Source organism: Phascolarctos cinereus, unplaced genomic scaffold (assembly GCF_003287225.1).
Source record: "Phascolarctos cinereus isolate Bilbo 61053 unplaced genomic scaffold, phaCin_HiC Scaffold_2;HRSCAF=192, whole genome shotgun sequence".
In the NCBI taxonomy this organism is placed as follows: domain Eukaryota; kingdom Metazoa; phylum Chordata; class Mammalia; order Diprotodontia; family Phascolarctidae; genus Phascolarctos; species Phascolarctos cinereus.
The window spans coordinates 393,986,655-393,998,818 of NW_027555625.1; the positions used below are offsets into that span (position 1 = coordinate 393,986,655).

The 12,164-nt window shown below is 40.1% G+C and overlaps 1 long non-coding RNA gene across 2 annotated transcripts in view; it reads right to left on the reverse strand.

The window, feature by feature from the left end:
- LOC144455984 (uncharacterized) overlaps nucleotides 1-10,504 on the reverse strand; it is a 33,647-nt gene extending 23,143 nt beyond the window's left edge. For both annotated transcript variants that reach the window (XR_013484885.1, XR_013484884.1), the window contains exons 1-2: nucleotides 10,298-10,504; nucleotides 4,474-4,527 (exon numbers count right to left, since the gene is read on the reverse strand). This is a non-coding gene — a long non-coding RNA (uncharacterized LOC144455984). The remainder of the gene's footprint in view (nucleotides 1-4,473; nucleotides 4,528-10,297) is intronic.
- Between the last annotated feature and the right edge of the window lie 1,660 nt (nucleotides 10,505-12,164).

Consider the following 12,164-nt stretch of genomic DNA (forward strand, 5'->3'; position numbering starts at 1 on the left):
TATGCTTCCTGACTTTAAAATCAATTTTTGCTTCTATGGAGAGCATATTTTCTTTGAATGTTATTGCTTTTTGCTTCTTTTCTTCCAAATTGTGTTGCCCACAACCAGATAGTACACCTAACAGAAAGGTGTGAAATAAAATGTGAAGATGTGGGCCAGGCGGAGCAGTAGAACTGGCTCAGTTTATTCTTCTGAGGGTACAGGATATATAGAGAAAATCCTAACTTTAAAGAGTCCTCCCTGTGAGACACTCCCTGAAACATCTGCTAAGGATGTGATAACATACATTTCCTCCTTATCAGAGTTCCTAGATAGGGTTGTAAATTCCAAGGCTTTTTCCTGGGCTGTATAGAGGAGTGAATATGTAAATCTAAGGTTCAAAGAGTAAGAAGGAATGTCTCAGGAGCCTCCTAGCAGGGAGAGATTTGGAGAGCCCTGCTTCTTCATTTTTGAGCCCTTTGGGTTAAAGCCTGGGCAAAGGTCAAACTCTGTCCTGGATCTTAAACCCATATCAGACTCTTAAGAGTGGCCCTCAACAAAATTGTCCTTTATTTTTCTATATTTGCATTCCTAGTCAATTATAGTCAATTTTGTTTATTTAGTGAGAATTGTCTTTGTGGATTCAAGTGCTTTCATTTTTCCAATTGTTTTTGTTGTGCAGGCCCCAAATTCTACTTTCACAATTCCTGTTTCTCTTTTAAACCATCCAGTAATATTCTGCTGTAGTTCCATCCTCTCCTGCCTCATCAAATGTTGATTAATTTTACTTTGTCTTGCAATATTTATTAATAGATATCTGAACTCTTTAAATAGATTTGGAGACCACAATCACTTCTGTTATTAATATCTTCTCTGTTGGTTTATATGCTTATGCTCAATATCTTTAACTGAGTTTTCATCCTTTAGAAATCTTTGGTAATTTCAGTCTTTTTTCCTTATATTCCCCCATTTCCCACTTTCTGAATCCTTCCCCTTTGATGGTAATTTCTCTTGGGGCTGGACCTCAAAGCCGTATTATTCTATTCCTACACTGGGTAATTCATATTTTGTTGACCTCAGTCTCTACTCTAACTGCCTTCTGGTGGGACAGAACTGGTCTCAGCAGGATACTGGCTTTTCCCCTTAGGTTTAATGGAATGCCACACAACCATATGGCCCCTACCCCAACTAATCTCTGTTACTTAGCATAAAACACTACCACAAGGTTTTTTTTTTCCAGATACTGGGAAGAGGGGGTGGGTAGAACTGAATTCTGTTGCAAGCTCATGTGTCAGTATGTGTAGACTTTGTAGAGCATGGTGATTTTTGGGGAAGGGATGCTGAATGAGTGAATTAGGGGTTAGTGATTAGCATTCTTTGCTCTTTGGTGTCTTATACCATGGAGGTACCTGAAATTGCTTTTTCTCTTATGCATAATTCCCATTTTGGTAAAGTTTGAGATGTCATAAGGCTCAGAGAAAATTTAGTCTTCCATCTTGCTGGTCATGTAACTTCTTGTATATGTCAGAATTGTTTTAATTATAATTCCAGAACTGGAAAGTTGAGGGGAGGAGGACTGAAGGGCATACGTGCCAGGGAGAAGATGGCCAGGGAGTAGAAAGTAAAGTGAAGGATGTCTAGGGTACTCCTGAAATGATGGGCCAGGTGAATTGTCCACTATTCCTGGGAGGAACAGTATCACCAATCAGAAGAGCAGGTGCCCTATGTGTTAGTTATGGAGTTGAAATAGGACCTTGTCCTGAGGTACAGGCAGGGGGAAACCATTGGGAAAAAGTGTCCCCTTTACTTAATTTGGAGAAAAACCTCGATGTTTACCTTCACCTACTTATGGCTCTGTCTTTGTATTGAGAAGAAACTGAACAGATTTACATTTTTGCTTGAGAGCTGCAGCCTTAACTTAAACCCTTGCCCAACTAGAGTTCATCCCTGATAAAAGAAAAATCCTTTTGTAGAGATTCATTTTTTGGCCTTTCCATCCCCAGCATTTTTATCTTTCTATCTCCTTGCCTGTAGTGGGCTTTTCATAAATGTTTGTTGAATTGAATTGTCCTGAGAAGTCTAGAATCACAGGACTCCCTGTTATTAGGAAAGGAATGTGACACTTAGAACAGGAGAGAGAGAGAGAGAGAGAGAGAGAGAGAGAGAGAGAAGAGAGAAGAAGAAGAAGAAGAAGAAGAAGAAGAAGAAGAAGAAGAAGAAGAAGAAGAAGAAGAAGAAGAAGAAAGTAAGTATGAGTGTTATTAGGTAAAATACAGAACTATGGACTTTATGACCACCTGAAAGGAATGCCTTTGTTTATTCATTTCATTCATTTATTCATTCAACAAATATTGATTGCATAGCCACTAGATCTAGTGGCAAAAAACAGATCCTAATCCTTGTCCTTAAGAAGCTTATAATTTGATGGAATGCAATTGGGCTGTAAGAAATCATGAGCTGGTTGGTTTTTAAAAAAACATGAAAAGACTTGCACGAAATAATGCAGAATGAAATGAGCAGAACCAAGAGAATATTATATACAGTAACAGCAATATTTTTCAAAGAGTAACTGTGAATGACTAAGCTAGTCTGAGTCATATGATCATTGTTGTTGTTGGCTGTTTGTCCTTCGTTCTTGAAGAAGACCACGACTTTAGGAAGGAGCTGCCATGGCATGCAAGTGAATTGGATTGAAGTGAGGCTGGTGACTGTGATCGTTTCTATCACCTAAGAAGGGCTTATGAGGGAAAATGCTATCTACCTCCAGAGAAAGAACTGATATGTGGAAGTATGTGCTGGATGGTTCTACATAGACATCTATAATCAAATGTTGACCTTCTCTAACACAGAGTTGAGAAGGAGGGAGGGAGGGAGACAAACTGAAACTCAAAAAATGTAACAAAAAACAAGTAATTTTTTTAAAAAGAGGACTTCCTCCCTTCTTCCAGTTCCACATTTTCTAACAGCTCAGGTCATGCAGGGACAGAAGAGGCTTTTCTTCCTGAAGGATTCTAATTTCCTTGCAGAAAGAGACTAGTCCACTAAAAATTGTGTATGGGTAGGGATGATGCTTTATCTAAGTGTTCTATCTCCTCTCGTGTGTAGCATATTGATCAGCATACTAAATAAAGCTTAATAAATAATGAATCAAAACTTGAAAAAAAGCTTATAATTACAACTGGGAGATAAAACACGAGTTGTTAAATAACATAAAGCAGTATAACCCAAGAGACAAATACGTGACATAGACATTAAGTACTGGATTCCAAGGTTATCCAACCATTGCTGTATGGAATATGAGGAGGGTCGTGATATCTATCTGCTCTGCCCCCTCCTGTTTTCTTGCCCTCTCCTCAAAAAGTGGTGTAACAGATGTGCAGTTAATGAACTTGCAATCCTGAGTGTGTCCTTCTGAAGTAATATGTTTGTGTCACTAGAGGGCACTTTCTGCTTTCATATTTATGGAAACTGCTGCTTTCTTTATATTGTCATACAAAATAGGATCGCAGTGTAGGAAGAGATCTTAGAGGACACCTTTATGTCCCTGAAATTTCTCTGTTGAATTCCTGGGGAGCAAGCTTTTGACTTAAAAAATTAAAAACAATTTTTTTTTTATTATGAGATGGGATTAAGAAACCCTGATTTTAGTTGGTAGAATTTCCATTTATTGGATGTAGCAAGGTTTTTGGAAAGTCCTGCCTTAGTTTAAATCCAATCAATCATTCAATCAAATATTCACCCACTGCCAGTAAGTGCAAATACAGGAGAATATAGAAAGAGGCAAATACAAATACAACAATTTAAATAACAATTTATGGCCAACAGTTCCAAAGATGTCACAAAGCAGTACTGCTTAGTTGAACCCAATAAACCAGTCTGGCCTAGTGGAAAGAGTCACTTGTGTTCTAACATTGTATATTTGTGACCACAGGCAAATCATTTCACCTTCTTGAGACTCTGTTTCTTTGTATGGAAGCTGGGAATAATAATACCTTTAGGGACAATTTCATAGGTTCTGAGAGAAGTACTTTGTGAATCTTAAATCACCATGGATATGTGTTACCTTCTAGCTCACAAGGTTGTTACGAAAAAAAAATGCTTAATGAAGCTGAGGTGCTAGAGAAATGTGAGTTACTATTATTTTAAATGAAATTAGAAGAGTGAATGATGAGTGTGTACTGACTGAGAATTGGTGTGGGAAGGAATAGAACCTAACTTGGTTTTTATCTGATATGTAGTATCTAAATGGGTAGGGAGGAGGGTGGAGAGTATTTCAGGGAAGGAACATAGCTTCAGGAAAGATACAAGGTACATATGGGAACATGAGGTACCCTGAAGGATTTAACTGCCCTGCTTATCTGAGAAATTCTTGGCTATAACAACCAGAGGTTCTGGGTTTTCTGAAACAGCCCCAGTTTCAAGAAGAGAAAGACTAATTTTTTGGGAAACCCCCCCCCCCAAGATTTTTATTGATATCTTTTGTTTTTACATTACCTAGATTTCTTCCTGTATTCTTCTCTCTCTTCCTCTCCAGGAGAGGCATCCATTCTAACAAATAATTAAAAAAAGAAGAAAAGAGGAAGAAAAGAAAAAAATCAGCAAAACCAATCAGTACATTGAAAATAACGACCATTCCATGCAGTGTTCCACATGGGTTGTAGCCAGCCTCTGCGGAGGGGTAAGAGGAGATTTCTTCTCATATCCCTTCTTTGGGGATAAGCAGCATGCAATTTCATTTCTTATGTGGCTGTTTGTCTTTCCACGTACATTGTTGTAGTCACTGTGTACGTTGTTTCTCTGGCTTTGCTTATTTTACTTTGCTTTGCTCGTGTAAGTTCATGCTTCCTTGTATTTATCAGATTCATCGTTTCTTATAGCACAGTAATATTCACTGTAATTATTGTACTACAGTTTGTTTAGCCAGTCCCCAATGGATGGACATCTTCTTTGTGTTTCTAGTTCTTTGCCACCATGGAAAGGCTGCTACGAACATGTTAGTGTTTATGGAACTTCTCTTTTTATCAATGACTTTGTAGACATTTTAATCATTCTCTTTGCAAATTCTCAGTTAGTTTCCAGAATTGTACCAATTCACAGCTCCATCTACAATGCATTAGTGTGCCTGTCTTTCCGCATCCCCTCCAACAATGACTCCGTCTTTTCTTATCTTTGCCACATTTCTGGGTATGAGGTGAAACCTCAGGGTAGTTTGGATTTGCGTTTCTCTTATTATTAATGATTTGGAGAATTCTGAGAAAGAGTATTTTTAATGAGACTTTGCAAAAGGATTAAGTGTCAGGCTGTGTGCCTGTACTTCAGAATATATGGTATATAGTCCAGCAGGTGGCTGCAGCAAGTATCTATGCCCAACACACCCCTTTAATTGTGAATTGTGTTGTTTCCCCTTCTTATTCTAACCACCTCCCGAGGTAGCATGGTGACTCATATTGCTGGGCCATGTTGTGTGAGGGACTTTTTCACAGACAGGATAGAGAAATTGTTGAGCTGGCCTCTGGCTTCTTGTGACAATAGGTGTTAAAATCACTAATTAAAGGTGGTTGTTACAGCTGGAGCTAGTGACCTGTGTTTATTCAGAGTATTCAAACAACATGTTAAAAAAAGGTCCCTCACACCCTTAATTAATAAATAAAACAAAACTTCCAGAAGAAGGAAGGTGAGACTGAGGATCTCTGGATACTTGGAAAGTTTTTTCTAAGAGTGTGTTTTAATTCAGGTCACCAGTTTTCTCCTATTGGGTTTTGTGATTTGTTCTTAGAGTTTTGACATGATCAGGTTCTGAAGAAAAGTTCAGTCCATCAGTTAGTCAATAAACATTTATTAAGTGCTTACTATATACCAGACCCTCCGCTAAGTGCTGGGGATATAAAAAGAGGCAAAAGGCACTCCCTGCCCTCAACGTGCTCACAGTCTGATGGGGGAGACATTATTTGTACAAGCAAATGTGTACAAACAAGCTATAAACAGGATAAACAGGAAATAATTAAAAGGGAAGGCATGAGAAATTAAGAAGGGTTGGGAAATGCTTTCTGTCAAAGATGAGATTTTAGTTGACATCTGAAGTAAAAAAGCCAGGAGGAACAGTGTTCCAAGCATGGGAGAGTCAGAGAAAATGCCCAGAGCCAAGAGACAGAGTATCTAGTTTGAGGAATAGCAGGGAGGCCAAAGTCACTGGATCTAAGAGCATTTATTGAGGATTAAGGTATAAGAATATTGGGCTGTGTGTGTGTTAAGTTATGAAGGGCTTTGGATGCCAAACTGAAGACTTTATTATCAGTTTGTTGTTGTTGTTGTTTTTGGTGAGGCAATTGGGGTTAAGTGACTTGCCCAGGGTCATACAGCTAGTGAGTGTTATATGTGTCTGAGATCGCATTTGAACTCAGGTCCTCCTGACTCCAAGGCTGGAGCGCTATCCACTGTGCCACTTAGCTGCCCCCAAACTGAGGACTTTATATTTGATCTTGGCAGCGAGAGGGAGCTATTGCAGTATTCCAAGCGGGAGGTAACGAGGGCTTGCACAAGGGGGGCAGTATCAGAGCAGAGAAGTGGGCCTATCTGAGAGATGTTACAAAGGTGAATTGATGGGCATCTGCAAAAGAATGGAGATGGAAGGCGAGAGATCAAGGGAGTTAACGATGACACTTAGGTCATATGTCTGAAAGACCTTGACAATAACAGGGAAGTAAGGAGTGCGGAGGGTTTAGGGAAAAAGATAATGAGTTCACTTTTAGACATGTTAAATTTAAGATATTTATGGGATATACAGTTTGAGATGTCTGAAAGGCAGTTGGAGATTTAAAACTGAAGGTCACTAGAAGCATCTGGGATGGCTGGGTGGCACAGTGGAGAGATGGCTGGGCCTGGAGTCGAGAAGAACTGAAATCAAATGTGGCCTCAGACACTTACTGGCTATGAGACCCTGGGCAAGTCACTCACCCTCTTTGCCTCAGTTCATCGAACCGCTTCAATCTCTTTGCCAAGAGAAAACCCCAAACCGGGACTCAAAAATCTGACATGACTGAAATAACTGAACAGCAGTAGCAGCAGTAGCAGCATTAGAGAGTGATAGGTAGATGTGAGAGTTCTGAGAGGAGCGACATCATTTGCTCTGTTGAAGAAGTGGTAAGAATCACCTTTACATACTCATAGGTCCCACTGACACTGCTTTTCCTTTTGATGCTGATAGGGTTGCTGCTGGGACTTCAGGTGAGAAGAAAGTCAAGTAACTCCTGTGCTTTCAACTCTACTGAATCAGTGGGCTGTAATTAGGGCTAGAAAGCTTAGAGGCCTGACACCCTCCAGGACTACAGAGCAGAAAAGCTGCTGCTGTGTTCAGATAACCTTAGGGTCTGGGGAGGCAAGGGAGTCTCAAAAAGCCAGACAGCTAACTTTTTGCATTAACTGGGTTACTCTCATCTGATGATTCTGTTCCTGATAAGACTGTTAGTACATTGTTGGTACAGTTGTGTGTTGTCCCTAGGTGGTGAGGGCCACTGGACAAGTTATCCTGTCCTCTTCTCCGAAACCCCAGCATTTTTCTCAGGTTAAAATGAATAACACCAAAGGAAACTTTGAGGGGAGAAGGTGGGAGGATGGGAAAAGAGGAGATATCTCAAAAGGGTTCAGTTCAATTCAACAAACATCCATGAAGCATCAATCATGCTCACAGTTCTTTGCTAAGCTCTGGGGTTATAAAGATTACCCAGTCTCTGTTCTCAAGCACTTACAGTTTACAAAAGAGGATGTATCTTGTGAATAGATTATTATATTATGAGGTAGAGTTGATGGGAGTGTGGAAGAGATCCAGGCAAAATGCTCTAGGAAAACTTGAGAAGGGAGACAGCGCTTTCAAGTGGGGGGATTGGGGAGACGAGGATGTACATGAGATGAGCTTTGAAGGCATGTATGTTATGGTTTGATGGTATGTTGTGGGGGTCGTCTTGAATGAATTAGCAGACTCAGACCATCTCCAACACAAGCAAAGGCATTTATTGAGAGTGATGCCTCTCCAGCAGGAGAGTTCCAAGAGGAGCCAGCAACCTCAGTAAAACAAGACAGGCAATTTTATAGTGTAATGATGCTGATTACACAACAACAATTATGAATATTAAAAAAGTGAGAGGGTTTATCAAGGGATTAGGTAATAGGGGAGGGGTTTCAGCCTCAGTGGAACCGAGCATGTGATTACCCACAATGCATACATGTGTGGGGGGGCATGTGTGTATGATAATGATATTGGAATTAGCCTCTCTACGTCATAGGTTCACCTGAAGGACAGCTTCTGCTGTTACTGCACAGATGCCTACTTAGTCCTTTCTATTGTTCTGGGATCCATGTCCTGCCTGGACACCCCGGTGCTGCTGCTTTCTGATTAGCTGACGATTGTGGTCCTGTCTGAGAATAGGTGGATGTAGTTGTGGCTGAGTGTGTGGACACACCTGCTGTTGCTGTGAGGAATATGGGGAAAGGGTCTGGGGACGGTGGCCAGCTAGGGGCGGTGTCTGGGATTCCATCACACCAACATGCTTGCTGTTCTAGTGGGGCGTGAGTTCTAGGACACGCCTACTGTTCTGGTGAGGCAGTGGGGCATGTATGAAGAAGTTAGGATATTGAGTCTGGGGTCAGTGGTGTGGTTAAATCAAGACATTGCTGCTATTCAATGAGGCCCATAAGGAAGTTAGAATATTGGGGTTGGGGGTAGCTTTGTTAGGATTCCATCACATGCACTAAAGATAGTAGCAGGTCTGTGTGTAGGAAGGGGAAGAGGCAGTTTCACCTCTTTTCTTGGGGCAAGGTGAGCTATGTTCATGTGGACTCTGGCTTTATGCATGTCAGCTTTTCTATTTTAAAAGTATGGGTTGAGCCACCTCCTTCTCCCTATCCCACTGGCCTCCCAAATCTCTCATCTTTAGGTACACAATTGCTGGAAAACGGGGTTGTCGCCAGGTTTAATGGGTGGGCACGATCAGTCATTCTTATTCACCTTACCCTAGTGATGACTCTGAGTATTGTTTCTCTTGGGAATGGAGCTATGACTGTAAATGCTTCTGGAGAGCCTAAGATTTGTAAATGATGTACTAATTAAGCTAATAGCCCCTTTCTTGCTTATATGCGATGATTTCACAGTCAGCTCTAGTGCTCAGTCCCACACAGATGAATTTTCTATTGCTTTTGTGTGTCTTTGGCATACTACACCTTAATACAGGTAAAGCGCTTTACATATTTTATCTCATTTGATTTTTGCAACAACTCTGTAAGGTAAATGCTGTTATTATCCTCATTTTTACTGAGGCCCTTTCTCGCCAGTACAAATGTTTGTTCTCAAGTACCACAGAAAAGTTCCTAGTTTTTATTTAAGCTGGGGAAGATCTCAAATTTGCTTACAGTTTTTAAATAGATCTCCACCTTAAAAACAAAACCAAACCACACAATCACAACAGCAAGACTTGAAAAAGTGCTTGTTTGTCCCCAGTGGTGACGTTTTGTTGTGTTCTGTTGTTCTTGTTGTTTATTGCTTGTTGGTTAGTGTGGCTTCTAGGATGTAAGTGAGGACATCTGGCTTATTGTGACAGCAGATGTTAACAATCCTGATTGAGAGGGGCTGCTTTGTTCTGCGTAGCTGAGCGGCCAGTAGAAACACAGCTTCCTGGAAGGTTCGAATTAAAAGCTGGGATCTTTGAGATCATCTGGTTCAAAAAACCTCATTTTGCAGATGCGAAAGCTGAGCCCCACAGGATGGTTTGTCCCAATTTACACAGAGAACGAATGGCAGAATTAGGATTAGAGCTCAGGTCTCCTGATTCAAGGTCCAGGACTTTTTCCATTAGAGCTCTGCATACTCTAGGTCCTTTAAATGTGTCATTGATAAAAAGCAAATAAGTAAAATAAGGGGAAGAGGACTTGGAAAATGTATCTCCAGTAGTCCCAGAAGTCAAGAACTTCTTTCATGCTAAGTTCCACTGATAGGGTTAAGTAATGCCAATATATGCCCAAGGCACAGATAAAGAAGAAGGAAAGAAGGAAAAAAGGGACAGGAAGGAAACATGAGGAAAAATAAAGGAATGGAGGAGGAAGTAGAGGGAGGGAGGGAGGCCAGAAAGAAATGGAAGAGAGAAAAGTGTGTGTGTGTGTGTGTGTGTGTGTGTGTGTGTGTGTGTGTGAGACACAGAGAGAGAGAGAAGAAAATGAAAAAAAAAAACCATTTCTACTCCTGTTTCTACAGTCGACTTATGATGTGACCTTGGGCAAGTTATGTAACATTTCTGGGCATCATAATCTTCAAAATACAATCTGTTCTTACCTAGTGAAGGTGAGACAATGTCTGAGAAGTCATCTGAGCTCTTCAGGATGGTGTTCCATTGACTGCATTATAGTGCTGTTGTTGCTAATTAAAGGGATGAAATCAGTAAACTTGAGGTCTGGGCCCTGAAGTGTCTATCACTCCTTGTTCTAATAGTATCTGCTTTAACCTCATGGGAGGATCTTGGCATGAGAACTTTTTCTTCCTTCATAAGAGGCTTAAAAACTTAAAGGAGGGTAGAAAAAGAGGAACTTGACACATATGACCCTGCTAGGGCTGAATTTTACAATTTAAAAATCTGATAAAAAGGCAAAAGTAGTTTTCAAATGAAAACTGAGTCACTGACCTGCAACCTTACTATGGGTTCTCAACTGAAACATCTAGGTCTTTCTTCTTGATGAAATTTCTCTTGATAAGATATGTGAATCTTATTCTAAACTCACATATCAGAAATTCCTTCCCTCTCTCCCTCTATTGATGAGAATCCTTGGGAAAAATCTGGGTGACACAAGGGAAGAGGCTAGGTTGGGAAGTTCCAGAAAGGTAAAAAATGAATTCTGTTTTACAGTACTCAGACCTCAATATCTACTTATTAAAAGTTAAAGATAATCCTTTAAAATAGCATTTAGAATTCATATATGATTAGTCATAATTTATAATGAGATAGGGACTGGACTAGTGATTTCGTTGGCATAGGAAACTCTCAGGTGAGGAAACTCCTTCTGCTAGTACAGATCATCACTTTCTGTGCAACTTAGTCTAAGAAAGATGTCAGAGACACTGGGATGCTCATCATATAGCTTGTATGGGTCAAAGACAGGGCATGGACCTAGGTCTTCCTGGCTTTGACACTGGTACTCCATTAGACCAGACTGCCTCTCTATGTAATGATGATGTTGCATAGATCTCTGAATCAATCAACATGTATTTATTAAGGGCTTACTATGTGCCAGGCACTGTGCTAAACCCCTAGGGGTGAAAAAACAACAGCACAATGCTTGTCCTCAAGAAGCTTAAGTTCTATTAGAGGAGACAATATGTGTGTATGTACACATATATCTACACATAGACATATATGTATGTCTCTATATCCATACATATACACATAGCATGTCTATGCAGAATAAGTTCATCAGTAAAAGAAAATTTGGGTTGACGGGAAAGCACTAGCATGTACACAGACAAATATGTGAATATATAAGCATGTATTATATATGTGCAAAGTAAATTCGTAAGCAAAAGATATTTTGGGTGGATGGGTGGGGGGGAACCAGGGAAGGCCTCACATGGAGGCGATGCTTGAACTGAGCTTGGAGGGAGGCTGGGGATTCTAAGAGGTGGAGGAGACAAGGAAGTGGGAGCTCATTCGATGCGTGAGGAATTCCTTGTTCAAGATCAGGGTAGCCTTGAAGGATATATTTTGCTTCATTGAATTAAATACCTTTTAAAAAAAATCAACAAACAATAAAACCAGTGGGATCTTGTATCTTCTGCCCCTTTTTGTCAATAACTATGAGCATGTGATTTGCTGTAGAGAATCTTTTGCAGAAGCCTTTGTTTTCTTCCCACACTTTCTTTAAGCATACCCTTTATTTGTATGTACCACCATTCATAAAGATTTTTTAAAGATGAGAAACCAGGCACATAGGTCAGTAGTTAATAAGTTTCTCTTGCCTAGTTTGGTTATTAACATTATTTGTTTGGGTTTTTTTTTGTTGTTGTTGTTTGGAAATTCTTTCCTTGAAATCCTTTCTTTTCCTTGACATTTAATAAATACTTTCTTCACTGTGCATTTAATTTTGCTGAGTTCCTCTTCTCAACGTCTTGCTGTTCCTACTTTCTTTGTCACTGAGGGTGAAACAAGACC